General features: G+C 44.1%; 1 long non-coding RNA gene across 1 annotated transcript in view; it reads right to left on the reverse strand.

Moving 5' to 3' along the window:
- Window positions 1–2,411: 2,411 nt before the first annotated feature.
- LOC138515839 (uncharacterized) overlaps window positions 2,412–27,709 on the reverse strand; it is a 214,054-nt gene continuing 188,756 nt past the window's right edge. The window contains exon 5 of the long non-coding RNA XR_011282171.1: window positions 2,412–17,536. This is a non-coding gene — a long non-coding RNA (uncharacterized lncRNA). The remainder of the gene's footprint in view (window positions 17,537–27,709) is intronic.

Genomic DNA, 27,709 nt, shown 5'->3' on the forward strand with positions numbered 1-27,709 from the left:
ATTTTAAGGGGTCCAGAAAAATATAAACAAGAGTGTTGGAGCCCCTCTACTGAGAACAAAGATGGGTCAAATACTCGGTTCTGTGGAATTTATCCCACTCAGGAGGGTCTAGAGCCACGTTTGAGCTCACTGCACCCTTCACAGAGAAAACATATACATTTGAAATGATATTTTATTTATATCGTGCTCATACACAAGTGTTTCAGGGCGTGACCAGGCAAAGGGAGGGAAAAAAAGGAGAACAAAAACAGCGATCTTACTAGGCCCAGTGACATTGAGAACGTGCAAGTGCATGGGAAAGGGGAAAGTGCATGGAAGGGGGAGATGTAGAAAGTGCGGAACATAAAAGAGAACAAAATAATTAATAATAAGTAAAATAAATAAATACATATATAGTGGTAGTGCAACCAGCAAGTGGCAAGTGCTACGTTATGCAGTTAGGGTATATCTGATAAGTGCAGAAGAAAAGTGGGTGGGGGACTGTATGGGTACAGAGACAGACCCCAGTGCAAGGGGTGGCTTGGAGGCAGTGCAGGAGCGTGGCAGGGTGAGTAGGTACCTGGGCCTGAAGGTCAGAGGGTGGCGAGGTGCACGGTTCCAACAGAGAAAACAGATCAGCAGGGGAGAAGAGGGGCAAAGGCAGAATCGAAGAGGAAGGTCTTGAGGTGTTTCCGGAACCGGAGATGGTTCTCCTCAAGTTTCAGAGTGGCAGGGAGGCTGCTCCAGAGGGAGGACCTAGCCAAAGACAGAGATCTACCTCCAGCACGTTTCTTTGAAAAATGACTGTCCCTGAGGGAGTTAGAAGTAGAGGAGCGAAGGGCTCGATAGGGAAGCTATTTACAGAGGGATAATTGGAGGTATTTTGGACCCAGGCCCACGAAAGCCTTGTGGACAATGCATGGGTTTTAAATCTAATCCTAGCATCCACTGGGAGCCAATGAAGGGATTTCAGAGCTGGAGAGATACGATCCCAGGGCTTGAGGCCAAGGACAAGTCAAGCAGTCCTGTTCTGGATTAGTTGTAAAGGGCAGAGAGTGGAGACAGGAAGATTTAGAAAGAGTCTGTTTCAGTAGTCCAACCTAGAAAGAACCAGAGCATATTTCCATATAAATCTCATTCCACCCACTAGGGGCATCCAACACCAAATGCTAGGCATTCCCCTCTGAACAAGAGTACCATCAGAAACCCAAGACATGGTTTGGCCTTGTTGGCCTCCTCCTTGAGGTGAAGCTGAGCCTCTCTAAAGCACAGTGAGCAAAGAGTGTATGTCTGGATTACCCTGGGTTACTCAGTTGTATTAGGTGCCTGGAGATCAGTGATAGGTTATAGTGGTGGGTAGATAGCTACTCCCAACAGCAGAGAGCCAAGTAAAGGAAATGCACAGGTAGGATTGCCTAGTTTCCCTATGCTGGAAAACAGGCTCACACTATGGCCTAGTTACTGGAAGGAAAGGCAGATGGAAAACTTGAGTTTTAGACTTCAGGTTATGTATGGACAATGGGGAGGGAGCTATCTTTCCTCCTAATGTTTATGGGTGTTTGAAAGTAAGGAATCCTATGGAGCCCTTATGTCAATGAGTCATAGTTACAGCATGGGTGGGTGAGTGTTGACTGTGATCCCAAACAACTGTCCAAGTGTTAATGTTTCCCAAAAGATGGGGCTGGGTGCATGAGGAAGTACGCAGGGCCTTTGTTGGATTGCAACTGGTTGAGCCTACCTGTGGGTGACGGTTTATATACGGTTTATATTTTTAGTTTGCTATCATAAATGCGCCAACCACTCAATTTGAAGTAGATATTAATGTATTGTATTCATTTTCATTTTGTTTGTTCAAGTGCAGGCAATGCCAGCATGTCAGTAATTTCACAGTGGGATAGAAACAAACATGTGCTTCATAACCTACTAGATAGAGACGAACATAGGAGCAAGGACTCAGGCCACTGTTGCCTTCTTTGTTAACATGCATGCAACATATCTTGTTTAGTCTAAGGTATAACATTTTCTGAAAGCCTAGCTCATAGGAAGGAGGTTGTGGAATACCTTTGGACTACGACAGGGATTTGCAACCTTTGGCTCTCCAGATGTTTTGGACTACAATCCCATGAGTCCTAGGTAGCATAGTCAATGGTAAAGAATCATGGCAGTTGTAGTGCAAAATGTCTGGAGAGTCACAGGTTGCAGTCGCCTGGACAAGGAGAACATACTAGCAAGTGCTGAAGGTGTTTGGTCTCTTTGAGCATATTGATGTATCATAGTGTAAGTTGCTGATGGAGATATAAAGCATTCACAGTTTCAGCAAGATCCTTGGTCATTAGTTTGTACTTCCACTAATCCTAGAAGTGATCTTCATTACAACACATTTAATTCAATTAAAGTCATAGATTTCTTAAATTGAACTGCACACTCGTGTATTGGATAGAATATAAAAAATGATTTTACCAGTATCATGGCTGGTTTATTAAAACACAACATCTTTAATACATTGTTGTCTTAATTGCGGTATCAATCACGACAATTGTTTAAAACTATGTTTTTTATAGGCTATGAATATTAGTTCGTTAGTTTGTACTTCCTGTACATAATAGGCTATGAAGAGGCACTAAAACAGGTTTAGATAAAATGTGCTCATTTCTATATGAATGCAAGCATGCACAAAATTAACTTTGTTTTTTGAATAAACTGCAAAGGAAAATATATCATAGCGTGATAAGTAATCTCTGTTAAATGTATGGGCACTTACTATGACACATTCATAGTCAATGGCTCTTCGATCAACATTGATTTTTAGGGCATGTGAAATGATTCATGAAAATAGCCATGCATTACTTTAACTGTAACAACGGGCCAAACGGTGTCCCTTGTTAATCCAATAAACGTTCCTGTAATGAAGTGCACATGAGATTACGTGTTCAATTACAGATAAGCAGAGTGAATCTTACTTGTATTTTGGATTCTCCTCACAAACTCATTCATATTGAGGACCTTTACTCACAACCATAGGACAAAACACAGGTGCGTTATTTGTCATGCAATTATACGTTTTCAGTTTTTTTAATAACAATCCCCAAATTGAAACATATCACCAATGACACATGCAATGTAGGTGCAGCCAAAGCAGCTTCACTATAAGAATACCACCACCTGCAAATGACATGTATTGGAGAACAGGTCATAGAGCCAATAGCCATCTTCTTTTTCAGTTTTAGACCTGACAATGAGGGGTGACATCCAAGTCCAGCCGGGCCCTTCAAAAGAGATACATATTCTAAAACAATAAGGACAGTTCAGTGTATACATCCTTAAAGAAAGAACATTATGTTAGGGCCAAATTCCTCTTCAGTTTTGCTTGAAAGTCTGGGGCCACCTGTGTTTATGTAAGCACATATGTTTTTCTTCTGTGGTTCACACTCTGCTTTGCCAGCTGTCGCACAGAGATGAAGTCACCATTAGCTTCCGCAGCTCCTTTCGTACTTCCAGCATCTCTTACTTTTTTTGTCAAGGTTTCTGGGATGAAGTTTGAATAAAGGAACTCTCGTTGACCCTCAACTTTAAGAATCTGCTGTCTCCTCTGAAGCTCTTTCAATATTGCCATTACTGTTCAAACTCCTTTGTCGCTATCCAACTTCAGTCTGGGTTGAAGACTGAATACTTTCACCACTGCTAACGATGGGTCCCGGGTTGCGAAAATAGTTCTTTGTGCAATAAGCTTTGCAAAAACATCAATTTACGTATGCATTTTTCAAATATTTATGATTGGTTGCTTTGTTTTTTTGTTGCTACGTACTTCTTATAATCCTTTACTGTCTCTCTGAAATATTAATTGCATTATCTGTTTCAATGCCACACTATATCTATTACACTTTTTAAGATGGATGTTGCACTTGATCCCTTCTTCAGAGTTCAATGTTCTGCATGTAAGAGGGACCACCTTAAGGAGTATGCATTTCTGCCAATCTTAACAGATGAACCCTGAGGCAGTGCGATTTAATGGCTGGTAATGGCCCATGGATTAAGTTAAATGGTACAGTGCAGTGGGGTCATTTAACAAGCTCCTGGCACCCTTATCAATCAGTAAAACCCCCACCAAGCATTTTAAATCTATTATTTCCCAAAGACCACAAGATAACATGGTGAGGGCCGCTGGGTATTAGTGCATGTGCCAGCATTTAGTGATGTTCCCACTGCAGCCTGCAATGCCAGAGTGAAGTGATTGGGGAGAATACAAGGTATACTGGAAACTGGGCCAGCACCTTTGAGGAACGTGAGTGGCAAAGGCAGTGTCCATGTTGGGAAGGGAGGGACTAATGGGAAAAGTTTGAAAAAGTGTATTGGAAAGTTAAAGCAAGAGGGTATCAGTATCAAACGTAAATACTAGTGTGAAAGGGAATGCGAACAGGATTTGGAAGGGCCTATAGTATGATCAGGATATAACAAGAACAATAAGAGTACACAACAAATAAGGATGAACAATGAATAATACACCAGTTTTGTTGAACCTTCACAAAGAGCCATTAAACAATAATATTGACTTGCATTTAAATTGTACATTACCATGCAAAGAGGGTGCACAGTTGGCAAATTCAGTAGTACCCCCTACGTTGAAGACACTATATAAGGAATGTTTGCTGATTGAAGGGAGGGTCTTTATAGAGACAGGTGAGGGAATGGAATGAAGGTAGATGTACACAAGACATTTGGAAGGGTTTGGGTGTCATGTTACTGGAGTAAATTGGGCCAGCTGTTTTGTTCCAAAGGCAGGATCCACAGTGACTATGAATCAATGAGTCATTCATATGACCCGAAACAACCATAACTCGTTGCGCTTCCAGTTGATAGGGAGTTGTCAGTGAAGGTAGTGAATAGATGCTTAAACTTGGCTATTAACACATTGTTAGCATTTTGAAAGAGTTATGTATGCATTATATAAATGTCGTAGCTTGTAGGAAGGGCTATGTGCTAAAGAATGTGTGCAGCACATGCCTTGTAGTGTAATGCATGAATTATTAACATGGATCACTTATATGGGTATTACCATCAAAAAGGAGTGTGGGAGCCCCTCTACTGAGAACAACCATGGGTCAAATGCCCTGTTGTATGGAATTTCTTCCACTCAGGTGGTTTTACAATCACATTTTAGCTCACTACACCCTTCACTCACAGAACAGCAATAACCATTTGCATATCAGTCTGGTCCCACCCACAAGGGCAGTGGGTACTAACTTGTAGGTAGAGTTAGGAACTGAAAGGGCAGTGATTATGGGGTACTAACAGTTAATATAGGGGTGGTTTGTGTGGGCTAGCTTTAGTGCCCACAGACTCGGATAGTGTTGACACAGCAGCAGGCGCAAAAACAACACAATGGCTGATCATTGTCAGTTTCAGAAATAATGCAACATTGAGAATTGACACTAGTCCTTTGCAAGGCAGAGCACATGCAGTCAAGGGCCTTGAAAATAAATGCTCATTGTACACACAAAGCAAGCACAGGGAGAGGCTGGGAGAATGTTTAATGTCCCTCATTGAGCTGCAGGAAGAAACAATGAGCAGGAATGCAGCTTAAAGTTTGCCATAGACCAGAGGAAGGGAGCCAAACAACAAGGGGTGAACTGGGTGCTAGAAAGGGCTGGAAGATGCACAAAGAATCTGCCATGTGATGAAGTTAGGATTGACACATGGAAGGGGCTGGTGATCACAGGGGTGGTCACAGGTGACATTATGAAATAGGTGAGACGGTGGATGGTCTTTGCCTTTCTGAAACTTTAAAACTGGACTGGGTTTTAATGAACTCTGACTTCTAGCAAGGCCTGGGGTTTCTGTTTGCTACATTTTGAAAGAGATTTGGGGCTTACCAGAAAAAGAGCTCAAAGGGCTTTGGACGGGGAGGTGAGCAATGAGATTAAGCCACCTCTGTTTGCATCAAGTGAGAAACGGGGCCGGCTCATTCAGTGTGCTGTTTCAACCACAATTGATGGACTGAGGCCTTGAAAGCTTCTGAGGGCTGTCTGCGAGCTGACAATATCTGTGGGTAGCTGGCAGCATGACAGAGCTCAGAGCGGCACAGTGTCCTGGGATTCTGTCAACTGGAAGGAAGGGCTGCTGCCGAGTGGAGTCCAGGTTGCAGACTGACCCAATGGGATGGGTTCACCAGAGTCACAAGTGAAGTAGAGTGAGTAGTAATAAGGACACATTACCTGGGACTCTCTTGCAGGGTAATTAGGCAAGGTGTCGAACTGACCCAAAAGGTATAACTCTCTTAACTTCTAAGGTACCCAGGGATGAAGGTAATTGCCTGAATCTAGATTAGTTTTGGCAGCTGTTCTGCTATGCAGGAGAGTCCATAATATCTAATCCCATGCTAATCCAACCTTATGTAAGGGCAGAGTTGTCCATGGGAATTGAAGCTATATACATAATGCATTTTCTTTCATAGCCAAGGTGCCAGCCAGAGCGTCTCTGGTTAAAGGGAAATCACTTATGTTTGAAGCGCTATGCTGATCCACAAAACAAAAGTATATTTGTTTTCCTTCCAATGCAAAGTGTTATTGTTTTTCACATTTCTCAGTGCCAATGTGTCACAAATGTTGATATGCTCATCATTATACCAAATTAAATATGTCTACATGTTTTCTCTGACAAAAAAAAATGAAGGTGCCTGAGGGCATAATTATAAAAGCATGTGGTGGTGTTTATTGTGCCTGCTTTTTATTATGCAGCCTGTTCTATTGTTAGTGTTACAAGAACATGGTGTGTGCCTCGTGCAGTACAAAGCCTGCTGGTGTATAGCCAAGTAGTATAGCACAACTCATTTTAGGTAAAGTGTAAATATTGTTTTCACAAAGCCAACCTTGAAGTGTTTCTGTAACCTGCTATGTAGAAGTCGGCATATTTTGCTGATTCTTATTAATTTCTAACATATCCTGGTCCACATTGCTTACTGTATAATGTATTTTTCGAGATTAAAGGGATTTTACTTTTTAGGGAGAGCAGTGGTATCAAAGCAGTTTTTGCGGTTGGTGATTAGTGTTTGAAACATGCACATGACCTGGTGGTGTAGCGGGGTCTGTTATGAACCACTCCTCCACACTGAAGCCAGTGAACACATCAAATAGAAAGGCCACCATTTCCAACTGTATTTCTGATGCTTCCAGAGCGGGGCAGAGATTGTGCAACCCATCGATATGCGTCTATGTTGCCTAGAGGTGCAATTCCAATTAGTGGAGATGAGAACCCTCCAGTGGCAGAGTGGCAATTGGAGGGGGGCAGGGGTGGATGAGGAGTTGTCCCTCACCAGGCCTCAAATGGGCATGCATACTTGACAGAACGCAGCATGTGTGGGGATCTGCAGAACTGATTAAAATGAGGTGTGTAATGAGGATCGGCATGCCAGGAGGCTGGTGATGTTTGAAGAGATGGTGAAACTCTGAGCCTTAAGTGCCAAAGTCTGACTAGTCGGCAGTAATGGTTTATTGGACAAGAGTACTAATGTGCTTTAAATTGACCACTATCTTATTAAAGGTAAACCTATGATTTGAGGCAAACAAGTCACAGGCAGAGATGGCTGTAGAATAAAATGTGGTATGTGTCAATGATGATGGCAGTTGCTTGGACCTTTTGCATGAGAAGTCAGAAGGGTGTTGGGGCTTTGGTAAAATATCAAAGGTCACATTCTTACTGATTCACTGTTTGCTGACCTATGCAGGTCAGAACACGCTATTGCCTTTTTTATGTACAAACAAGACCCTTTTCATTCATTCAATTCTAGTCCAGTTCTTTATTATTCTTTGCACTCTTGGCCTTTTAATCCTGGAGTGTTCAGTTTTAAATCCAGGGCTAATAGTACCTGAATGCATAAACAATACATGAATGGTCTGACTTCTCCTGAATGGAATGCGTCGTGTTGGTACGTGCCAAATAGCCCAATTATTTAATTACTCAAAAATTGTTAGTGATCCATGACATACCTTAGTTGTTCCTTGAAGTACGAGCTGTTCAAGCCTTGGCATATTGTTTTCGAAAATGAAAGGAGAGTGGACAATCAGAGTAAGTATGAAAATAAGAAGAGAACATGTACCGTTGTGGGCAGAGTTTTTTATTGAGATAAATATGAATGGTTATGTAGCATAAATGGCTCCCTGTTATTTACCTTTGAATACCATTAAATCTAATCCAATGTGCATAGGCTTGTGCAGTAGCAGATTGCCTGCAATGTTTGCTCGAGGATCGAGGCTGAAGTGGGCCAATCAATTTCCCAACCTAGGGATTACTATTAGTAAAGAGATGGACTGGAAAGAACATGTTATTAGTTTGCCCACACAATTGGCTGAGGTAAGTGATGCCATTCCTAAATAAGGAAGGGCCCTATGAGGATTAACTTTCAATTCAATGTTACCCATATATCATGCATTGGCAATTACAAAAGGGGCAATTATGGGGCTGAGGTTTGGGATATGGGTCTGCTAGCCCAACCCAACTAAAAGAAAATGTATTCTTGCACCTTGATGCCAGTCTTGAGTATGTAAGAGACCTGATCAGTCTTAAACCACTACAATTTTGGATTAGACTGTCCAAACAATAAAAACAGCATCTTACCCATTTGGTCATTCTGGAGTCGGAGGCCTATACAAGTCAATGGTTTAACTAGCTAGAAAAGATGTTTGTTCTACTGGGCTTGACTGAATTTTTTACACCCTTATATAAAGTGGCTACAAACGATATAACATCTCTGTGCTCTAGATTAATTGTACTGAAGAACGAACAGAGGCATGCTCTTCAGCTTGAAAACTGCTTATTACAACATTATTTTAAATTCAATCTAATTATTGAGAGTCAATCACCTTCCAATTTCCTCAGTAACATGGAATTGTAACACTGATTATAATACAATTTTAAGAAGTTCGACTCAGGCAAAGAGTGCATCAGACTGCTGGGGAGAGGTCCAGGTGGGGGGAGCCTCGTTACAACATCATCTGTATTTAATTTCACCCACCCACCCTTGCCGGTGAAGTCTGCGGCAGGCAAAGGGCGTGGCTGTTTGATGACAAAGGCTGTTCGCAGTTGAAGGTTGCAGCGTTGAAGGATTAATTCACCCAACGTTATTAGGTTCTGCTGCCCTATTGAGAGACCGCTTGAGAGGCTTGAGAATATCAGCGGACCCCCGCTACCGAGTAAGTAGCGGCAGCAGTGGAGGCCATCGGAAATCCATCTAGACCTGTGTAAATGGCAGATGGCACCGTGCTAAGCAGTATCTCGTGTCCAGATGAGTGGAAATTGACCCATACTTTAAAGTATGTGATAATTATTCGGCATTCTCGGATATTGTATAGGAAAGCAGTAGCGTGAACATTGCCTGCATCTCTTTTTAATTGTCGGGTTTAACCGTGTTTACCCGTGTATCTGTGAGTGATCCATAAGCGGTTACAAGTGTATACAAGTGTATACCATTTATACAAGTGTTCACAGGGTTGTATCAGATAGGAGCCAATTAACATTGAAACTGAGTAACTGCAGCGAGCAGCGGGTCTGCGATATACTGCAGGCAGGGATTACTGGCACTGGTTACTGGTAACTCTGGCAACTGTGGTAACCCTTGGAACAAAGGTTTATCTTAGCTCCATTGCTAATGTTTAAATAACTTGGAATCTCGTAACGGATAAGGACAGTGTGGGAGTGAGTGGAGTCAGACTAAGGAAGCCCCCGATCTATCGAGGCGTACTCGTTCCATGCATATTCAGAGGTACAGAGCTGAAGGGGATATATTTGAAAGAGCTGTTATTTATAGTGGTGCATTGGCTACTTCTTTCTATTATTTTGATGGTAGTGGGTTTGGAAACAATTTTCCTGCAATTTTAAAATATGTTTTATTGCCAGATGTGATTTTGAAGGCTTTCTGTTGCTTTTGTACTAGATTTGTGGACTAGATTGGAAAAGTATAACTGCACTTTGAAGAACTTTTGCACAGTATTTTACTTGCATTGCATTCCGTGCTTTACCCATTGTAGCTTTGACCTGTCATATCTTATCAATATGGCGAAAAGGAAAGCAGAAATATCCATTTCCCTGGAAGATATACAGAGAAAGATCTCGAGAATGTTCAAACCACTAAAAGACATGAAGGTTCTAATAACAGAGGTAAAGGGGGTTGCTCCTGGATGTTGATGGAATAGAGCATTCCAGGGACCACCTTGCAGACCAACCTCATAAACTAGTTATACAAGAGAGGTCTAAAGAAGGCTGTGCATCAACAGCGACAACTGACCATAGGCCATCCAATTGTGCGGAAAAACACAGGGATACTGACCTCCTGATAGGACCTTGTGACCAAGCCACCACAGAGGGTAATAATAGGTGCCTTGTTTGTGGCCAGAGACAAAGCAAGGACCCCTGGCTTAAGTTAGCTTGAAACTGGGACAATGGGGGCAGAACCACATCCTACCAATCAAGGCCCCAAGGCTGGGCAAAGCAAGGGTGAAGTAGGGACAAATAATGTAATTGAGTTCCTCCTTCAGAGTATAAAAGAAATATGGTGACAACCTAGAAGAGGGGAATGGAAGGGGAGATGTGAGGGTATCGCCAACGATTAATGACTCCAACCCTACCCTGGGTAGCTGTAAGGAATCCATAACAAGGAAATGCTAAGGAAGGGACCGATATCGGGGACCCTGAAACTATGATAGCTTACAGACGTGGAATAAGGAGGAGATGGAACCCACCAATGGCAGTGGGAAAGGGTCATAGAAAGAATGGAAGAAATAACCTACAGAACCGCACACATAGGATGGTTGATTAAAGCTTGCAGACTAGTTTAACTGATTTCATAATTGATACTCTGCCAGGTATGTGTGTGGCAAGTACAGGGTAGAAGAGTTGATTTCAGAGATTAAGGATTTAATCACTAGCAAATTAGAGAATAAACTAGGGGAAATAATAGATGAGAGTAGGTTGCTAAGGGATACGATTGTTTCATTGACAAAGCGGAAAGCAGATGACGCCATAGTAGAGAATAAGAACAACAATGCGGAGGCGAACTCAGAAAATGTGATTGGGAATCATTGTAACTTAAGATGTGTAGTCTCTTAAAGCTCCATTGATCCTACCAAATTGATTCCTGAGAGTAGCAATACCCATGAGTCCACTCGCCACCCAGGACTGAGACGTGGCCATAACAGCCTACCGAGCCTACAAAAAAACCTCTCATGGGACCCAATTTCATTACAACTGAGAGATTTGAAAGGGATAACAGCAACACACTGGGAACAAGTAGTACCCAACATAATAGACATAATAGAGGTTGTCCCTCTGTTATAATGGCCAATGTACCACGCCTTTGCCCAAATACCTTTGAAGATCAAGAAGCCCTGACTAATAAAGTCATGTAGAGGGTGTCTTTCATTGATTAGAGAAGACCTTGTTAGGTGTATTAGGGAACCTATCACGAACACAAGGTTAGATTATATACATGTATTTATTAGATTATGGGAATTGGTTGATGTCCTATTGCCCATTATTGTTTTCAGGTCTTATCCACCAGAGAATGTCGGTATAACGCTCAAAGACTCAGTACCTCTTTTAGCATGGTATAGAAATTGAGAAACTCGGCCAGCGGAACAACCTGTCAGGATAGATACAAAAATAAATTGTGTAGCTGAAGGCAACAGGAAAGGAAGAGTAACACAAGGGGGAGTAACATCAGAATCAATTTAGATGAAGTAGATTGACTCTCCCATGAGCAGAATATAGGAGTAGAACCTATTGCTTCTAGGCTGCTTTCCTGGAATATTGCAGGGCTCACAAGGTGTCTTGAAGACCCTGAATGGGTTAAATTTATAAGGAAATTCCAAATAATACTCCTGCAAGAAACCAGGGTGTTAGACACACCAAATTTACAAGGGTACTGTGCATATTGTGTACAGGTGATAAAAGGTCCGAAAGGGAGACTGAGCAGTGGTTTACTCATTTGGATAGATGTGACACTAAATTGGGAGGTTATGCGGGATGAGACAGGTGTACCTGACCTCCTGCACCTGATTATTGAGACTAAAGAGGTGGAGGAATTATCACGCTTTAATGTTTATAATAGACTATTATGACCAAGGGTAATGGATATGCTAGAAAGTCTCTTTACTAGGGAAAAAGAGTGGAGCAATATAAGGGCGTATAAACAGTCACATTGGTACCAGGAGATATATACTTACAGATAGAACCAAACAGGGAACTAGAAGGGATTTGGATAGACCAGGATATGGAATGGGATATCCTCACATTGGTTGGTAGACCCGCAAAAAGAATCCATTGGCTAGCATTAGGTAGAGCCCCTTTGTTTTATGACCTCAGTTTAAGGGCCTGTAATGGCCGCTGGGGTACAGACAAACCTGCAAAAAATACTTTTGAAGGTCATGATGGTCAATCAATTATCGATTATATCTTTATTACAGGCAAAGATTGGGACCAGGTGCAAGATTTTGGGGTAATAGATTGAATTGATAGTGATCACAGGCCGTTAAGTTTGAGGGTACATATGGAGAAAGAAAATGGGTAGCCCCCAGTTAACATTTAACTCTCAGGAAATTATTATAACCAGGCATGGGCATAAAGCTTTGAAATGGCCAGGGATAGTGGAAAAGGTATCAAAAACCATCCTGTACAAGGCTATCCTAGATAAGCTTGGCGCTATATGTAGTAACGATTGCCAAGATATTGATATTTTATCTGAATTTGATACCCAAAGAGGTAACCTTATGCCCCTCATTACTCTCCAGAGGTGCCAAATTAAGAAGAGCGTTTTAGATAAAGGTGGATGGTATGATGCATAGTGTCACGAGACAAAATCAAAGATTACAGAAAGTGTAAAACAAGGCCTCAAAGTGGACAAAAGTAAAACAAAAACTATATAGAACTGAATAAAAATCATGGTCGCACAAAAAAAGAGAGATTTTGTTATGGCCCGATGGCATGAACTCCTTTTAGCAAGTGAGGAGGGGGATAATATCTTGTTTTGGAAGTTGGTAAATGAGAAGAACTAAGGGGTGATAAGGAACTCAATGGTTGTATTACCATAGAGGTATGGCAGTCTCATTTTATCGTTTTATACAGCAATCAGGAGCATGAAAACTCTATGGTTCCGAGGCTTGTTTAGTTTAATTTAGTTTATTTTATTTGCTTATATAGCTCAGCTAACCCGAAGGTATCTGGGTGCTTTTGCCTCTTTATACAACAATTGTTACATACATGTGGTTCACTCCTCATGTTACAGTCATGGAGGTAATCCGATAGAGAGAAAAATAGGTAGACAGTTAGCTTGTGTTACAGATCAAGAATACATGCCTTGCCTGGCAAGAGAGTTAAATACAGAAATAGAAATGGTTTCTAAATCGAGAACTTGAGTGGCAATCGAGAACTTGAGTGGCAAGTGCTTAGTGTTGCATATCTAGGCACAGTAACTCATGTAGACAGAAGAGGTGCACTGGGGAAATGAGTATTCCTTAATTAAGCTAGGAGAAGAGCCATGTTTTCACTTTGCTTCTAAAGGACCAGAAAGAAGAGTCAGCTCTTGGTGCTGGGGTTAGGGAATTCCAAGTCTTGGCTGCTGGACCCACCAGCATTTTGTAGTCTGTATTTGGGAACAGTAAGGCAGTGAGAGTTGTTGGATCTAGTAGGTCTGATGGATTGCTTTTTGGAAAATGTATCGACCAAGTATTTGGGGGCCGAGTTTGAGATGCATTTTTGGGTGATCATTAAGGTTCTGAATGTGATCCTGTCTTGTATTGGGAGCCAATTAGTGTTACATCTTACTTGTGAGATGTGGTTGGAACGAGGAATGTTTCAAGCAGTTCTGAGAGCATTATTTTGTACCACTTGTAACTTGTTCAAGTTACGCTTACTGGTGCCTAAGTATAGAGTGTTACAATAGTCTAATTTCAAGAGTATAAGTGCTCTAGCCAAAGTGATACAGCTATTAGTGGTCAAGAAGGGCCTGCACGCATTAATAAGCTTGGAGGTGTAAGCCGTTGTGGATGTTGTTGCATTAACTTGTCTGGCCAGGGAGAGGGTAGTGTCCAAGTACCCTCCTAAAGTTTTTACATCATTGGATACTTTGATGTTGTTTGCATCAATGTTGAACAAGTTATATTGGGAATCAAATTTATTAAGATGTTGCCTAGAGCCGATAAGTAGTAGCTCGCTCTTCTCGTCATTGAGGCATAGCCCAGGATTGGCCATCCATGCCTGAATTCTGAGGTAGGTTTTGTTCAGTAGTTTGGAGTCTTTGTCGTAAGAGCCTGAGAGAGTAATGAGAACTGTGTGTTATCCGTGTAATTCGTGCAGAAGACACCCCGGTCTTCTAAGTGGTCAAACAATAGCTTTGTAAAGATGTGTAGAGGGTCGGGGAGACACAAGAGCCCTGCGGGATTCCGCACATGATCGGAGCAGGTTCTGCTGAGGCTCTAGGAGCGAAAACCATCATAGTTCTGTCTCCAAGAAAGGACTGAATCCAGGAGGCAGCTTTGGGAGAGAAGGAGGCTGCTGCGATCAGGTGTTTAGTAAGGATATTGTGGTCGACTAAATCGAACGCTGCCGATAAGTTGAGCAAGAGGAGAAGGGCAGGATTTCCATTGTCATAATCTTGGAGGAGTGAGGTTTTTTATTATAAGTGTAAAGGATGTTGAAAGGGCACTTAAGTCTCAAAAAAGGTGTAAGGGGTCAGGCCAAGATTTTGTCCCAGTAGATTGTTATTTAGATGAAATTATGATTTGGGCACCAGTCTTATGTAAAATGTTCAATGTAATTATACGACTAGGAAAGGTGCCTTTATCTTGCCAGCAAACATTGATAATCCCGAAAATACAAAAAAGGTGGTAGAGATATGTCGGCCAATTAAAGTTCTGGTAAAATATTTGGAACAATGTTAAGTTATCTTCCAGAGTGGGTTGATTCAAACCATGTAGTCACTAACCTACAAGCAGGTTTCAGGCTAATAAGGGCACTGCAGATCAGTGTGTTAGCTTGTTTCTTTTAATACAAAAATATAAAGTAATATTACAAGTTACATTGTATGCAGTATTTTTGGATTGAAAGTCTGCTATCGATGGGGTATGCAGAAAGTTGCTATGGCAAATGTTCAGTTCACGGAAGGTCCTTGAGCAGTTGATAAGTTGATATCAAAACAGCTCTACTAAGAGAATAGTGCAGTTGTTCGTTATGGTTTAGAAGGCGAACTAACTAGGCCTTTCAAGGTAGAGAAAGGTGTAAGGTAGGGATGTGTGCTAGCCCCGCTCCTGTTTTCAGTGTATATACAGGAGGTAATAAACACACTACTAGAGGGTTGCCCGGATAGCCTGAAAATGGGCACAGAAAAGTATCCAATGCTTTTTTATGTGGATGACACAGTAATCCTGGCAACCTCACCTCAAGGCCTGAAGGCAACCCTAAACGTCTTCGAGAGGAAATGTGAGGACAGATGGAGGTGAATATAGGGAAGAGGAAGGTCTTGGTCTTCAGAGACAAACGCTCAAAAAAATGCCTTTTCTATTATTTAGGTGCCCGGTTCCTGGAAAACAGAGACTGGTCAGCACAGATAGAAAAATCCAGGGCAAACCCCAGCAAATGTAGCAGGGCTACCAAATTCATTTTTAATAAACACGGGAGCGGAGCAGTTATACCTGCATTGGAATAATATAAAAACAGGCCCTGCCTGCAGCAACATATGGGGCTAAAATCTGGGGCTGTGGGGAAACAGGAGCTTTGGAGGGGGTGGAATGTAATTTCCTGAAACAATTGCTGTTACTGCCCCAGAGTACTCCTTCAGCCCTTGTGCTCCTGGAACTGGACGCTCTAACTGCAGGTGAATGTATTAGTTGGAAAGCAGTAGTGTACTGGCTGAGGATATGGCACACTGATGGATTACAGAAGGAGGGAGAGGCCATGGGACATCTTTTGTCTTTGGGGCAAGGGAATATTCTTCGGTGGGTGAAACACGTAAAGGACACTCTGATGGCTCTTGGAGCAGATGATTTTGGGAGATGCCACAAAATGTTAATGGTTCAACCCGCATGAGAATAATGACGGCTGCTGACATTAGATCAAGAGACCAATTTATAGAAGCAGTGAGTAGGCTAAAGTTTGGACCGGGATTTGAATGTTATTTAGAGCAAATCAATCCCCCATTTGAAAGATCAGTATACGCCCATTTCAGGATGGGACATAACCGATGGCAATATTCACAAAGTCATGGCAAAGCGGCGAGAACAGGGATTACCCACTTTGTGGGGTGAAAGAGGAAAGAGGCTCACATTTTCTTCTGACTTGTATCAAATGTATAATAAGATAAGAGGTCTTTATATGCACCCAATTTTTAAAGCTGTAGGGATCCGCACTACAAAGGATGCAGTGAACCTAGGTAAACATACAGTTATACCCCACATAGTATTCACAATTGCCCGCTAGATCCATAGGGGTTGGATACATGGATTAAAAGATATGAAAAACTGGGTCCCAATGTTACAAGATGTTGCTGGGCCATAACTGTGTCTGTGATTTTGTTATTGAATCTAATGTCATGGTAAGGCTGCAAGCATGTTCTCCTCAATTATCATTATGTTGTAAATTATGATTTATAGATTTTGGTTTCCGTTTTTTACCATGTTTCTTTTTTTTCGTTAAATTGACATACATGTCATCTGTTTAATGGATTTTCCTTTCTTTCCCACTACCAGCACTTTTAATATTATTTAATAATATTTTAGTGATTTTTATAAACAGGGATAATGAATGTGTGATGGTTGTGTGATGTGCTTGTACTTGATGGTTTTAAAGTTGAATGTAAGTCAATGATGAATTTGAAGATTTGTATGTGGTAATACCTCAGTTGAACACACCTTTTATTCTTCTGTTCTATATTTAACCTTTCCCGGAAAACCTATTTAGTTCCAATTTTAAGGGTGGAATTGATGTTAGATCTGTTCATGATACTAAACATATTTATATTCCCTACTTAATAGACATGTTGCTCTTACTGTGTATTGTTATATTGAAAGATCTCTAACATTGAGGGAAACGTGCTGGTGTCTATTTTTATAATTATTTTTATTTCTTGTTTTTATCCATTCTCATGCTTGTAAAGTTCTTTTATGAGTGTTTCTTGCTTTCGAAATAAAGAGTTTGACTGACTTTATTGAGACAAAAACGAGAGAGTAAGGGGTAGTGCATGTGTCATGTTCAAACTTCACATGCAAACAAGCGCTGTAAATCACATCACTGGTAGAATAACATTTTAACACATTCCATACAACATGTCATCCGAACACGAGCAACTATAAACATTGAATGATCGAGGGAATTTGTGTTTGAAGTAAACATAGTGCACACCTGCTAGCTTTGGAAACAAGATAATTAGAAGATAACATAAAAATATTGATGAAGCTCTGGAAATGATAAATTGCAGTTTCGATCTACCAAATTATGCAATATACTAAATAAAGAGCAAGGTTAAATATAGTCATGCTGCTTGGCGGAAGAGATGATCCCGGCTCCAAGTCATGTGCCTCTGTGAAAAAAAAGCAAAAAATAAAGTAAGGTTGTGCTGTACCGTGGAATGACTTTGCAAATGCATAACTCTATATATAGCAGAACCCCCCCATTAACTAGTACATTAAACCACATGCTTTGCCACATTTCCTAGAGAGGCTAGTAGTTGGCAAGATACTCCATTTAATCGGTAGACACGTGATAGATTAAATTCAATATTCCTTTACAAATGATCAATTGACAATTCACTGAATTGGAAGGGTATGGTAAATGCTGAGACCATGCAGCCTTTTTTTCGATCCCAGCCACCATGCATTGGAAGCACGTTTTCAAAATGAACTGCATCTTGGTTTTGATTTGTTATTTGGATGATGGATTATCAAATCCTGTATTTTGAAATTAACTTTCAGACACCTACAGGACATAGGGCTGATTTATTAAGTTCAGGTACATGTGAGAATGTTCCACTTTTACTTTCATTCTAATTTTGGTTGCAATTTGGCAAAGCCAATGTTATCAAAGTATTCCTTTATATACCTGCTTTTGGATTGGTGAAAGGATACATTGTAATTCTATTTTCTTTTCCCTTTCAGCCATGCATGCAGCCAAGCTTAGTTTATGCATTATATGTTGGATGTTTTGTTTTGTGGTGCGTACAGGCAGGAAAAGGGTGTTGAGAACCAGCCCTGCACCTTTATCACAGTCATTCCTCGCAATCCTTCTTGTTTCTCGTAGTCGTCAGCCGCAGTCTTTCGTCAGAACTTTTCTCCGTATTAACAGACCTTCAGCAGAGTCTTTCTCCTTTGTGTAGTCCCTTTTCACAGTCCTTTTCCTGTGTCACAGTTCTTCTCCTTGATCACAGTCATTCATCGTAGTCCTTCTCCTTTGTTGCAGTCCTACTTTGTAATAGTTATTCCCCTTCACCCTAGTCCAACTGTCTCAGAAATGGTCCCTTAGTCAAGGTAACTCTCTCTCTCCCACTGCCGTTTTGCTTCGCCTTTCTCTACCTATGTACCTTTCTCTCTGTCTCACATTCTGTATTGCTTGCACTTTGCTTTTCTAATCATCATCATCACCATCATCACTTAATTGTGTAGAAAAAGCAATTATTATATAACACCATTCAATATATTCATTAAAATATACACCAAAAATATAATGGGTAGAGTACACTCCACACACAAAAACTATAATAAGAAATAGGCAATACACATATAAAATTCTACAGAACAATCCCCATGTCGCTTTCTCACAGCACTCCCTATCTCTGTCTTACCAAGTGCTGCAAATCTGGGGAGCAAGGGAACTTCTACTTTCATGCCAGGACACAGTGAGATAGCAGGCCACTACACTTATGACCCTTTGATCTTTAGTGGATGTGCAGTATTGCATGGCTTCCCTAGACATTGTAATAATTTTGACCGAAAGAGGCCTGGGAGCCCCTCACATCTCCATCTGCTATAATGTGGGCATAAGACCATGAAGTGCCCGATGCTTTCAACAGTCTTCTTTTCACATTCACAGAGCCCAGTCCTAGCTGACCTGCCCCACTTCGAGGTTATATAGCTCAGTGGGAGGAATGTAAACTGCATACATTGCTTTCTGACCTCCTTTTATATACTTGAGGGCATGCAAGTCAACATTCCCCATATAACTTATGTTTCAAATGCTAGGACTGCATGGGGTGTTTGTCAGTTATCCCCCACATCACCTCCCATCTCAAAATCTCTCCCTGACTTCTGTGAGGGACTCCATAGTAAGCACTTTGGAAGATACCCACATGGCTCTAAAGCCCAAAGCATACACACTGTTCTTTATCCAGACCTGTCACAGTATCTTCATACAAGCATCCAAGTGTAAGGTATCTTTCAGTGTGGTTTGGCATACTCAAGCGTACACGTTACACCATGGCCTAATGCAATATGCAATTGTTAAGAGGGGGACACTTTGAGAAATCGGATACACCCCAGTCTCTAGACACAGTGGTCCAGTCAGATTTCCCTTCAACAACGATTAGAGGCTTCTAGGAAGACATTTTCAGAAGCAGTCACAGTGGCACATTGTGCATAACCCCAGACTTTATCACCATTCATTGCTGCATGGACAGACTTCCACTGATATTTATTAAGGGTATTTGCAGGAGAATGTGACCAACAATCTTTATTGAATATTAGAACCCTGATGTTAGTTGGTCCAATATGTTGCCACTCATTTCCGTCAGCAGTCCCACCGTGTTTTAGCAGGTGCCTAGGTAGTTAAAGTGGGATACTGCATCTAATCATCTACCATTTACACAAAAACTCCTCCTAGGACACTTTCATTCTGGACCCACCACCAATGCCTTTCTGTTCCTGTTAGTAATGACCAGATCCTTGCAAATGCAGTAACACAAAGACACCTCTTGTTTTTGCATCCCTATTTCCATTTGAGTGGGTAGCAAGGCATCATCCGGAAGTAGCAGGAGCAGAATTTCCTGACCTCCCCCATGGGCACATCCAGTTGCTGGCCAGTCAGACTCTCGTCTAAATAGTTCCAGGGCAATATAAATGGAGTGAGGGACAAGCACACACTCCTATCTGTAACCCATCCATTCAGTAAATGGCCCAATCAGTTCTTCATTCAGGCCCTATCTTCCGCTTGCCACATTACAATCGTGAAGCACCCCTAGTATCTCTATGCAGTCTTCCCTCCTGAGTGAATCACACAATGGTTCCCAGTTCACTGCTATGAAAACTGCATTTAGATCTACGCCACCTTTCTCTTCCCTTCCCTTCCTCCTACTAATGAGTGTGGTGCCGGCTGGGATGGAAATAGTACAGGAGAACAATATGAAAGAATTAAAGGATGGGCGGAGAGTTTGCAAGGTGGCTGGATGCTGAAAGCATAACATGTGATTTAATGTATGAGAATTTCACTTTGTTATGCTAAAACAACCCCCCTGCCCGTAAGGCCTGTGTTTCGGGGTGTGAGTGGTATTTCTACATTATGATACTCAGGGCCCTGCTTCGTTGGAGGATGTGAGCTATGCAGGGCACTTAATCTGTGTTATTGTGAAACGTGCAGGCACAGAGAGAGTAAAACAGATGCTTCAGTCAGGTCAAATGTAAATAGAAATACATGACATCTATTCTAAGGATTTTCAATTAGAAATGGTATATGGCCGCTGGGTACTGCTTCTTCCTTACGTCAATTGTAACTTTCATGTTGCGTGGGCATGGCTGACAAACTGATGATGGGTCTTGGCTGAAAACAATACTTATCAGGCAGTACATGGCTTTCTTCATATGGTCTCATATTTCATTTCTGTTTTCTATTTCAGAGTGATACCGCTCTACTTTTTGCAGATGTGCTGAATGGATTGTTAGGGGTTACAACATTCTGCTGTACATCATGTGCAGCTGCTTCATTTTGGTTAAAGGCGTCTTGTAACATTGATCATGCCATGCTGGATGGGATGGTACGGAGATAAAAATGTAGAGAAGCAGATGTATATATCCGCAGGTGGCCCCGCCCCCCCAACACCCGTGAGACCCTGCCTTGTCTAACACCAGCTATCGTGCCAATACTGCAGCAAGTATTTGGGAGAAGATATCCATTGAGACAACCCTATCAAATTTACCCTCGTGTTGATGACAACCATGAAAGGGGAATTAAAAGCTGTGTCACAGAAGAATAACAGGCTAGTGGAGCTGCGTGGCGAGGCTGTCTGGCCTGAAGTCAAGATCCTTGAAATCGAGGTCAGCTATCTACTCTGAAGAATGAGTGTGCAAAGGATGAATCCTTTCACATAAAGGTGCATGAAAGAACACACAGGATGCCAAGTTTTAATTCATTTAAAGCATTTAAAAGCTGCAGAACGGACCAAATTTTAGTCTCTTGTCACGTGATCCAAGGATGGAAATAGAGTTTGGACTTGGAGTTCCAGACACGATAGCGAGTGCCCTCAATCCTGTGCATTCCCAAGAACGAGATTACTCTGCAAGGCCAGGTACAAAGACAATTTAATGGCAGAAGGCATGGGTGATCAGAGATGTTGGGCTAATACGGTGGGGAGGTAGCTTAATGTCCTATCTCCCTGCATCTGGGTCTGGGCTTACGTGCTGCTAAATGAACCGAATGTTCTTGACATGGAACAAACCTGCCAACCATTTGTATTAGTCCATATAACAAAGGACCTTATAGTTCTGAAGACCAATGAAACACAGGGTAACAATTATTTTTTTAAATGACATGTTTGAAGAGGTAGGCATACATTTCCCACCTGATAAAGGACAGCCAATAACAGTCCTAGTGTCACGCACTCCACTCCCTCTGGGGGTCCCATTCCTCATCCCCGTGCCCCGAACACCCCTCGCCCTCTTGCCCGGTTCCGGGACTCACAGGTTGCCTCTTCGCCCCAGTTGCCACGGCGCCGACTGCCACAAAGCTTGGGTCGGCATGCTCCCTCCCTGGCATCTTCCGTAGCGGCTGCTAGACCAACTTCTTCCGCGTCACATGACCGCCGCCTTCCGCTCACGTGTTTCTGGACTACACTCATGTGATGCGCTCGCGGGTCATGTGACTGGGAGGAATTAGCAGCGCCAGTATTTAAACGGCTCTGTTGCGGGGCTTCGGTGCTTCACAGCTGTTTCTTCAGATTCCTGTACGGCGCTACATACCTTTTGTTTCACACCTTTTGGATCTTGACCTCGGATTTGTTTCACAGACTGGCAACGGATAACCCTTGGCTTTGATACTTGCTTTCTGATCATTGTTACGACCACGGACTGCTTCACGGACTCCTTCTACGTTCCGCCCTGCTTGTGCGGATTACGGCATCAGGTGGGCCTGGCACTTGCAACCTTGCTGGGATACTCACATTCTGGAAGAACAGCTTTGCTGGGTCTCGGAACCTTCCCCTAGGTTTAACCGCCACTTCACAGACACCTTTTGGTAAGACCGTTCCACTTACTTGCTGATTGGTTGTTGATACTGTTTTGGCTTGACACTTAACCGGTGTTTCCTTTACAGTGGTTCGGGGTTCCACGAGTACGCAGTTCTGGAAAGAACATCTCCCACCTGTGGCCTCAAAGGTGGCACAGAGAGTGACTCTGATTCTCTCTGTGCGGCACTTGTGGACAGAGGACTCTTCGGCTCTGTCCACAAGTGAAGCCATCCTGTAGTGTAGCTATGGAGGGAGCTGCGGATGACCCCTTGACCACTATGGTTCAGGCCATAACCGTGTTACGTGCGGACATGGCCGCAGCTAATACAGCCATTCACCAACGCTTGGATAGCATCCAGAGTGCTAGACACCCTCTACCCTCAGATGCTGAGTTCGGGGATACCCCACCAGGCCCCTCGCCCGTCCAACCTCCCGTTCCACCCCTTCCTAACCCCGTCCCCGTAGTACTGCCCTCTCCTTTTCCTTTGGCTGCCCCTGAGAGGTATCATGGGGATCCCGGCAAGTTTAGAACCTTCTTGAATCAATGCAAATTACATTTTTTGTGTAGACCCATGGCTTTTCCAGACTCCACCTCTAAGGCAGCTTTTACTCTTTCTCATTTAGCAGGCACTGCTGCTGCCTGGGCCAATCCACTCCTGGAAAATAACAACCCAGCCCTTTACGACTTTGATTTGTTGGTCACTGAGATGTCACGAGTGTTCGATACGCGCCATAAGGTCCAGTCCCGAGACCTGGAACTCCTGGACCTGGGGCAGGGTAGGGGGTCTTTGATCGAATACATTACTAAGTTTAATCAGCTTGCAGCCGAGAATTCCTGGCCTGAATCCAAAAAAGCCGTTGTGTATTATCGCGGCTTAAACAACGCCATGAAGGATGCCCTTGCGGTTGTTCCCTCATTACTGACCTCTTACCATGATCTAGTCAATTTAACTCTACAATCGGACGCTAGACGTTCTGAACGTAGGGCTGAGGCCGGTCTCCTGCACACCACTGTCCCATCTCCTTCCACCTCGGCCCCCTCAAACACCAGTTCCGAACCCATGCAAATCGGGTGCATCAGGAGCCCGATCACCCATAGAAAGGGAACGTAGGAGGGTGGACAATGCTTGCTATTATTGTGGTCTACCAGGCCATTACGTGAAGGAGTGTCCTCGTCGCCCCAAGCTAAAACCATCGGGTTTTCGGAGTGCTCGACCCTAGACTCGGGGTCCGGGTTGAGCGCTCCCTGTCATACCCCGAACCCTGTGTTTGCTTTTGGCCGCATCAGACTCATATATGTGCAGGCTATTCTACAACCCACACCTGACATCTCACACCCAGTTACAATTATTATTGATTCCGGGGCTACAGGTAACTATATGGACATCACACTGGCCCAAACCCTGAACCTACCTCTGCTAGCCAAAACCCGGCCGGAACCAGTACAAGCAGTGGATGGGACTGCTCTGGTTTCCGGACCAATCAGACAGCAGACAGCCCCGATGCTCTTGACCATACAGGCTATACACAGGGAGACCCTGAGTTTCGATCTCATCTCAATTCCCCAGTTCGGTGTAATTTTGGGAATACCTTGGCTACGGGAGCACAACCCCTTAATTGACTGGAGAGAGGGTTCGGTACATTTCGAATCCGATCTCTGTCAACATTTCTGTCTAACCGCAGCCCCCACTATTGAGACACCCGCTCAAGCATTGGGGGTCATGGCTCAATTATCTCTAGAGGATTCCCTTGCCCCCTCCACAGAACATCACACGGTTGGACTGGTCTCCGCACTCATTCCGGCCCAATATCAAGACTATCTAGAAGTGTTTGACTATGGTTCATCAGAAGTTTTACCGCTACATCGCCCATATGACTGCCCAATAGATCTGGTTCCGGACAGCACTATCCCCACAGGTCCCCACTCCTTGTGTCCTACTGAAGATCTAGCCCTCAAAGAATACATTCAAAAGTCCCTCCGTCTGGGCCAGATACCTCCTTCCACATCCCCGGCGGCGAGTCCCATTTTCTTTGTCGCCAAGAAGGAGGGTGATTTACGGCCTTGTGTGGACTATCGCAGACTCAATGCCATCACCAAGAAAGACCGCTACCCCATTCCACTAATCACACCCCTATTGGACCGTCTCACACATGCCACTGTCTTTACCAAATTAGACCTCCGCGGTGCCTACAATCTGGTTCGTGTGCGTTCCGGGGACGAATGGAAGACCGCCTTTTGTACTCGCTATGGCTTGTATGAGTATACGGTCATGCCGTTCGGTTTGTGCAATGCTCCGGCCACGTTCCAGAGGTTCATGAACGATATCTTTTCTGACATCCTGGACGTTTTTGTGGTGGTCTACTTGGATGACATCCTGATATTCTCCCAGACCATGAAGGACCACGTACAGCACGTCAGGGAAGTATTGTCTCGCCTACGGATGCACTCCTTGTTTGCCAAACCCGAGAAGTGCCAGTTCCATGCCGATTCCGTAGAGTTTCTTGGTTTTCACATCTCGTCGGGAGGGCTAGCCATGAACAATTCCAAGGTTCGCTCAGTGCTGGATTGGCCGGTCCCCGATTCTTTGAAGGCACTCCAGTCTTTCCTTGGTTTCGCTAACTTTTACAGGCGATTTATCTCAGGGTTTTCTTCTTTGGTGGCTCCCCTCACTTCTCTGACTAGCCCTCGCACACCTTTTCTATGGACGGACACACATCAACAGGCCTTTGAGGCTTTAAAGACAGCATTCACTACTGCTCCCATCTTACAGCACCCAGACCCAGAACTGCCTTTCATAGTGGAAGCTGATGCCTCATCCTTTGCCTTAGGTGCTGTATTGTCACAGACTTGCCCTACTTCAGGTCGCCTTCACCCTGTGGGCTTCCATTCCCGTAAATTCACAGATGCTGAATCTCACTATACCGTGACTGAAAAGGAACTACTGGCGGTCATGGATGCCTTCCGCGTTTGGGGGCATCACCTCTTGGGTGCTAAGCACTGTGTCACGGTTTATTCTGATCACCAGAACTTACAAGACCTGGCTTCTCTGAAGTGTATCAACAGCAAGCAGGTCAGGTGGCATCTCTTCTTTGCGACCTTCGACTTTGTGATCAAACATCGCCCGGGTAATACCCATGGTAAAGCCGATGCCTTATTGCATTCCCCTGGGGGGGTGGCCTTGCCGACGTTTCCAGACACCCTTCTGGACGTCGGCAAAGTGGTTTGTTTGTGTACTCCAACTCAGCCCTTACTTGACGCGATACGGGGTTGGGTTACTTCACACCCAGGCCAGTTGTCCGATTGGGATTTGGTGGTTCACGATGGCCTCCCTTTTGTTTCTGATCGTCTATTTGTGCCTGCGGTAGACACCCGCAACATGGCCTTGGAATGGTCCCACGACGCCCCGGTTCATGGTCATCCTGGACAGAAACGCACTTTGGCGCTGCTGAGAAGGTGGTGCTGGTGACCGTCTATGAGAAAGGATGTTGAATCTTACGTCAACGCATGTGCAGTTTGCGCACAGTGTAAGCACCGTAGGGGTCGCCCTGTGGGTTTCTTACTTCCTTTACCTGTTCCTCCCAAACCGTGGCACACCCTGACCATGGATTTTGTCACTGACCTACCCTGGATCCGGGGCTTCGATACCTTGTGGGTGGTCATCGATTCCTTTTCCAAGATGGCTCGTTTTATCCCTTGTAAGGGCATTCCCTCGGCGCCTAAACTGGCCCGGTTGTTCTTTGAGAATGTCTTTTGTCTTTTCGGGCTTCCCTCGGTTCTCATTTCGGACAGGGGTTCGCAATTCACTTCACGTTTCTGGCGGGCCCTGACTAGGTTGCTCGGGATGGACGTTCGTTTCTCCTCAGCATATCACCCTGAGACGGATGGTCAGACCGAGCGACTGAACCAGACACTGGAGCAGTATTTATGTTGTCTGACCCTACAGCTGCAGTCTTCCTGGTTGAGCGTACTGCATCTTGCGGAATTCGTGTACAACAACGCTGTCCATTCTTCCACTGGTTTCTCCCCGTTCTACGTGCTTTATGGTCAGCACCCTCGTGTTTTGCCCTTCACGGATTTGCCCACTTCTGCCAATCCAGCTGCCCTTGCATGTGTTAGGGACCTGGCCTCCGTTCACGCTCGGGTGTCGACTCATCTTGTCGAAGCCCAGGCGTCCATGAAGGCGCAGGCGGACAGGAAACGGGTGATGGCCCCTTTGTATACTGTGGGATCCCGTGTTTGGTTATCCACCCGACATCTGCAGCACTTGGTGGGTTGTCGCAAGCTTCTACTTCGCTTTGTGGGTCCCTATACGATTACTCGTGTTATCAATCATGTGTCTTATCGACTAGCTCTCCCAGGTTCCTGGCGGCTTCACCCTGTTTTCCATGTTTCTCTGCTCAAGCCCTGTCCCGCTCCCACACGGCTTCGCTATCCTGGGGCCCCGGTGTCTCTATCCACTCCGGATGTTTTTGAGGTCTCTGCCATTCTGGGTTCCCGTATTTCTAGGGGGCGTCTCCAGTACCTTGTTGATTGATCCGGGTATGGCCCCTAGGAGCGGTCCTGGGTCCCGGCTACTGATGTCCAGGCTCCCCGTTTGGTGGCACGGTTTCATAAGGACCATCCCTCGTGCCCACGGGGCCGTGGGCCTTTGGGGGGGGCTCTGTCACGCACTCCACTCCCTCTGGGGGTCCCATTCCTCATCCCCGTGCCCCGAACACCGCTCGCCCTCTTGCCCGGTTCCAGGACTCACAGGTTGTCTCTTCGCCCCAGTTGCCACGGCGCCGACTGCCAGAAAGCTTGGGTCGGCATGCTCTTTGCACGTGGAGATGTCGACCTCCCTGGCGTCTTCCGTGGCGGCTGCTAGACCGACTTCTTCCGCGTCACATGACCGCCGCCTTCCGCTCACATGTTTCTGGACTACACTCACGTGATGCGCTCGCGGGTCATGTGACTGGGAGGAATTAGCAGCGCCAGCATTTAAACGGCTCTGTTGCGGGGCTTCGGTGCTTCACAGCTGTTTCTTCGGATTCCTGTACGGCGCTACATACCTTTTGTTTCACACCTTTTGGATCTTGACCTCGGATTTGTTTCACGGACTGGCAACGGATAACCCTTGGTTTTGATACTTGCTTTCGGATCATTGTTACGACCACGGACTGCTTCACGGACTCCTTCTACGTTCCGCCCTGCTTGTGCGGATTCTGGCATCAGGTGGGCCTGGCACTTGCAACCTTGCTGGGATACTCACATTCTGGAAGAACAGCTTT

This window comes from Ambystoma mexicanum, chromosome 6q (assembly GCF_040938575.1).
Source record: "Ambystoma mexicanum isolate Mex_15411 chromosome 6q, UKY_AmexF1_1, whole genome shotgun sequence".
Classification (NCBI taxonomy): domain Eukaryota; kingdom Metazoa; phylum Chordata; class Amphibia; order Caudata; family Ambystomatidae; genus Ambystoma; species Ambystoma mexicanum.